This window comes from Microtus pennsylvanicus, chromosome 20 (assembly GCF_037038515.1).
Source record: "Microtus pennsylvanicus isolate mMicPen1 chromosome 20, mMicPen1.hap1, whole genome shotgun sequence".
In the NCBI taxonomy this organism is placed as follows: domain Eukaryota; kingdom Metazoa; phylum Chordata; class Mammalia; order Rodentia; family Cricetidae; genus Microtus; species Microtus pennsylvanicus.
Window position 1 is genome coordinate 5,025,172 of NC_134598.1, and position 6,396 is coordinate 5,031,567.

A 6,396-nucleotide genomic window follows, 5' to 3' on the forward strand; every position below is an offset into this window, starting at 1 on the left:
TCAGGTCTGCAGGTTTGTGTGGCAAATGCCTTCTGCCGCTGAGCCCTCTCAGCTGCTTTCATATTTACTAAGGAGAAGGGAAACCAAACCCCCTCTGCCCATAAACAGGAAATAAAAGTAAGGTTACATTTTTATTGTGATGTGTAGGATGTGGTCATTCAACATCCTGGGTGCGCGTTTCCCGGCACCAGAAGGTTGCGCGTGCCTTTCTCTAATGAGCTGGTGCTGCCGATATTTGGTGACCAAGTGTGAGACACAGGCTGGTGTGAATCTGTCAGGAAAGTCTTATTCACTTTGGGGGAAGAAGAAGGAAGGTGTGAAAGAAAGAATGAAAACCAGGGAAGCAGGGAAGACAAGAATCAAAGCCAGGATAGTCTCCAAAGCCAGGGTTAGCCATGAGCTCCCGGGATGGAAGAGGGTGTAGCTAAGAGGAGGGGCAAGGGACTAACATCATCCGTGGCACTTTCTGCTTCCAAAATCTCCAAAGAAGAGACCGAAGTTGTTTGTTTTCCTCTGAAACCTGTATTTATTCTGTATTTTTCCAAGTGACTTTAAGAAAAATCAGGACACTATGCACTTGTTCAATCCTTGGCTGATCATTTAGTTTAATCTGGCAATTGATAGGAAACTAACAAAACAAACTAAAGCTCTGTAGGTATTGTTCGCCATGATTCGAGATGAGCAAAGGCTTTGATGCAATTTTTGTTTGGCTTCTCGGAGTACATACCGGTGCTCCTCTGCCAGGGACACTAACATCATGTGCATTTTTGCGGGTGAATTCAAAGGGATGCAGTGGTTATCTAGGAAGGCAATAGGCAGTTTCCCATGGTCAAATATAAGATTTGCTTTCTTTCTAACAAGTAAAATGGCTGCCATAAACAAAACAACCTTTGTGCCTTCATCTACTGAAAGAGTTCTGTGGCCCAGAGTTTCTACTGGCTGCCATAGATCCTTGACCAAGGCCACAAAGAGTTAACTGTTGATCGCTGTCTGGCATCCTTCTAATCTAACCCTGGAACTGGACAGCTGACTAAGCAATATTGCTCACTGATACCCCTCCCCCAGGCTAAAACAGAGACAAGAATATATATTCAAAGAAAACCATTTCTCCTAAGAAAACTGTGAGACAGCAGCCAGCTAGGAAAACAGAAAACTGTCCCACAAGATGAGAAGACACGACAGACCCTGTGCCAAAGAGAGTGAGGTGGACATCCTCCTAAAATCATGAGTTTTGCTAACACAGAAAACTCTGAGAACAATGTAAGAAAAAAATTAAAGTAAAAAGCATCACCCTCCCCTCCCCTAGATTACAGAAAAGGAATCAGATTTGCTTCATAAATTGGGACGTTAAAGACTGTTGTAAGAGGAGTAATAGGCATGCCCTACCTATAGTTTAAAGTTCCTCAAAAATCTCAGGTAAAATATCCTTTGAAAAGCAGCTGAGTAGGAGGATGCCTAATCTCAGTACCTGGGAGGCAAAGGCAGTTGGAACACAAGCTTGAGGCCAGCCTGGGACAGGGAGACCTTCTCCCTAAACTAAACAAGAAGAAGGAAAGAAAGAAAATACACTTGTTTATGTTTCTATACTTGCTTTTAAATATCAGCAAATGTTTAAAAATGGTGTGCTTTAGGTGTTGTTGTTTTTATTTTTGGGGTGCATATGTGTGTGCGCGTGTGCGTGCATGTGTGTGTGTGTGTGTCATTGTACGAAGACGGGTGCCTGTCCCCACAGACCTGCATGTGGGCCCCAGAGCTGCTTCTCATGCTTGGGAGCAAATCCTCTTACCCGCCGAGTTATTCACTCCCTAAATGTTTCTTAATCCCTTAGTTTCCATGCACAATGAGGATTATTTTTACCTATTTTCATTAAAAACTTAGAGCCTTATAGTTAATATTTGCTTTGATTTTTTCATCGCTAGAAAAGTTTGTAAATAATATCCCAAGTCTTATATTTGCCAGGTGCTAGCCTTGTACTGCCTGAACATTAAAGAAAAAAAGTCCAATAACAAATGCTTTGCTTTTTAATTACATATACCAATAGACAATCAGAACTACACAGATACATAACACCCCAAACTGCCAACACAGGCAGGCCCCAGCTTACTCTGGTGTGAAAATTATACTCATCCCATAGAGACCGTGCTTTAACATTGGGATTCTGAGGTTTGCCCTGGGCTAGTTATTTGCACTATAAAGTATTCTCCAGAGATGCCAAACAGCAGCAGCAAACTGCAGCAACCAGAAACTCTATTGCTGAAGGAGAAAGAATCCATCCAAAACAATGCGTCATCCTCATCTTCCATGTTTGGTGGGCCATGTATATTAAACTCATTCCCCACTTACAATACTTTCGACTCACGCTGGCTTTATTGGGCCACAGCTACCTTGTAACTCGAGGAGCACCAATACGTCGTGGAACAAATAATGTGTTGCTTTCATTGCGATCTTTTGAATAAATCAATGATGCAATCTTCCCCTCTGCAAAGGGGTGGTGACCACTTCTCCTGTAAACTCACTTCATCTTGGAAGAAAAACATGAGCACAAAGATTTAACTGAGATCTGTGGGCCTGCGCTCTCTCTAAGGTCACCTGGGACCTCGATGACTCCTATGTGTCACACGGTGGAAACCTGACCCCAACATGGAGCTATCAGGAGGCGAGGCCTGAGGCCTCCACTCATGCATACATTCATGCTCTGCCATGGAGAAGAGTCCATTACGTCAGAAGTGGATGCTGAGTCCTCTTAGTCTCTCTCTCTCTCTCTCTCTCTCTCTCTCTCTCTCTCTCTCTCTCTGCCTCCTTCTCCGGCTGCCCCTCCTTTTCTTCACTCCCTCCCTCCCAATGCACCTTCCCTCCACCTTTTCCCTCCTCCCTTCTACCACCATACTATGATGAAGCAAGATGGTTCTAACCAAACAAGCCCCTGCCGTGGGGCATTTGATCTTCAACTTCCCGGATTCCAGAAGTCAGAACTAGAATTACAGATGTTTGTGAGCCACCATGTAGGTGCCAGGAACTGAACTTGGATCCTCTACAAGGCTCCTAACTTCTGAGCCATGTCTCTTGCCCTCCTTTTTTTTCTTAGTCTGTCCATCAAAATAAGGACCGTATTTATAGACTTAGAATGGACAGAGAAAGGCCTGAAGACCTTCTCCTCTCCCCTAGCACTGATCCCCTGGAGAAGAAAGAATGTCTTTGGGTGTCTCTGAGTTCATGGCTGACCTCTGTTACAAGGCCGATCAACAAAAGGAAGGTACCAAATTCTGTTCAAGTCTTTTACAGAGTGGGGCATTCATAAGGAAATAAAGACCTAAAGAAATGGCTACGTCTATATAATTTTATGTTAGGCATGATGGGGAAAGAAATGGAAGGAATGACAAGTCTTCTGGTTAGAATCCATGTTCAGAAGGTAACCAGCTGGAAGAAATATGCCAAGTCCCAACTGTGCAAATTCTCTCATCCCCGGGTCTTCAAGACAAGGGCCTTCTCTTCTTTCCACACATCTCTCTTGGATTTTATGGCCCAAGGCAATGGTCCTCAACATTTCTGATGCTGCAACCCTTTAACACAGTTCCTCCTGTTGTGCTGACCCCCAAGCACAAAATTATTTCCATTGCTACTTCAATACTGTAATTTTGCTACTGTTATGAATTGTAATATAAATATCTGATATGCAGGATACATTTTTATTGTTACAAAGTGACCTAAAGGGATCACGACCCACAGGTTGAGAACCAGTAGCCTAAATGGTACCAACTACCTGGAAGATGAGTCTGGACTTTTGCTTCTATGTCCTCAAGGCTAAGGGACTATATTTAGAGGAAGGATGTCCTGAACACCCCCCACGTCTCTCATGGAGAATGCCATGACTGAAGATTGCTCAGAGAAATTTGAAATTTTTTTCTTGTCCTGTAGTAATAAGGACGGCGGCGGGGCTGCGTCCCCAACACCCCAGCCGCCTGCCCGGCTAGCTTATGCCCCCAAAATAATTACACGGACACTGTATTCTTTTAATCACTGCTTGGCCAATTAGCTCTAGCCCTTACCGGCTAATTCTGATATCCCGATCAACCCATTTCTAATAAACTGTGAGCACCGGTCTTACCGGGAACGATTCAGCATGTCTAACCTGGCTGCTTGCTTCATCGTGTGCATCTGCCTCAGAGAGCAGAGCTCTCCCGTCCGCCCAGGAGAGGGGAGCATGGCCTCTCTCTGAGGCGTCTGCTCCCGAGAGGAGAGCTGTCGAGTCTGACCTCACTTCCTCTTCCTCTCAGCGTTTTGTTCTGTTTACTCCTCCCACCTATCTTCTAACCAATGAAATGGGCCAAGGCAGTTCCTTTATTAGCCAATGACCTTCCTCCATCATTGTCCCCTGCTTTTTCTTAAAACATCATCAACAACAAACTATGCTTACTATGCTTATTTCATAAAGAAGCCTGCTTATCCCTTACTCTCTTCACCAAGGAGTTTTACCTCTTCCCTTACAGTTTGACTTTTCTTTGGACTGCCAACACCCCAATAATTACATGAAGACTTCTTATTCACTATGAAAGCCTGGCCTTAGCTTAGGCTTGTTCCCAACTAGTTCTTAGAACTTATATTAACCTGTGTTCTACCACGTGGCTCGTCACCTCTCTTCCATGCTGTACACACGACTCGCCCATCCCCACTCCCACAGCTTAGGTAAATATCACCTCTCTTCTTCCTAGAGTTCCTATCTATGCCCGGAAGTCCCACCTGTCTATCCAGATTCTCCTCCCTAGCTATTGGCCGTTCAGCTCCTTATTAAAACAATCAGAAGGTGCCTTAGGCAGAGACACAGCCTCATAGTATGCAAAAAGATCATACCACAACACTCCCTCCCAACTATTCAATTAAGGATAAAACCCCAGACTGGACTTGAACTTCCCTTGGAGGTTCTCACCAACATGTGAGCACATCTTATTTCATGTGTAAATACACAACTTCCTCTTACTAATCTGCTTTTATTTTCTCAACTTAATTCCCCCTCAATTTCGAACGTGAGATAACAAGATTTTTTAAAAAATTACTGACCACACTAAGAAAAATGCCACTCTTCACGTATAGTTGTATGATTCTGTATTTGAGTTATGTATGCAAATTTATGTAAACATACTTAAATATTTCCCTGCTCTTTTCTAGTAAGTGGCAGAAATCCATGCCCAGACAAACCGCCTATTGTGTAACTTGGTCTAGGAGGGAGCTCAGGAGGGAGCAGGCACTTCCTCACATGGACAGCTTCCCGTATGCTGCAGAATTCAAATATCTGCCCACAGCAAGTGCACAGAGGCCTCTCCACTCACAGAAGCCCACAGAAATAAGCCCTTGTCATGCTGGCTTCCCGCTGCCACAAAAGCAACCTGCTCCCCACCTGCTGCCATTTTAATATCATTACAATAAAGACGATTGTTTCAAAGGAACAGGGACCTAGCTAAAGTAACCAGGGAGGTTGTTTACTCAGTGGCAAATCCTTGTTTGCTCAGAAAACTACCCTCCCTTTGCAAGAATTCAGTAATCAAGCACCTAGACTGCTTCCTCCCTGGGACCCGCTCCTTTTTCCTGGCTCAGTGTAGAGCTGACAGCTGTCTTCAACACGTTCAAATGCAAAATCAGCTGCTTTGTCCCTTTTGTCATTCGCTGGGTTTTGGACAGAATGAGAGCGGTTTCTATGCTTGTCTGTAACTATATTAGGACAATTGCTCTAAAACCAAAATACAGTATTATTGCAGTCTAACGTTTTATTCAAGGGCAGGATGACGTGCTCCCCGATTTAGTTATTGTTAGGATTATGATGTTAGTAAGATATCTGCTTTAATGGTTTAAAAAAAAAAACAAATCTGTAATACACCTGGGTACTTCTCTCAATTCTCTTCTATTTGGCTTGGCTTTGAAAGGTTAGCCTGGGGACAACTTTCTCCACCGATACACTGATAGTATAGCTATAAAAGAGACTCAATACAAAGCCATCAACTCACAGAAAACATGAAGGTGAAGGTTGTTTTGGAATGTTTTGTGACTGAATTATGCAAATCTCAAGCCTAAACTTTGTAGTTGGCTCCCATGTGGCAATGTCGCTTAAAATGCACATAGAACCTCTACTTTATGGTGGCATGTGGCTTCTAACATGTCGCCTTCCTAGGCAGATAGTGGAACCTGCATCATCAGATGGTACAGGCACTCATGGTGACTTGGTGAATGAATGGCAGCAATAATGCATTAGCTTATCACTGCAAACGACCGCATTGCTGGTTACCCGGGAGCCCGGTAAACTTTCTTACTTAATTACGGACGATACTTCCACACCTGGGCAGCACCTTGCATTACGGCCACCATGCTTCACAGTGGGCCCTCTATTTCCAAAGCATCCACAGCTGA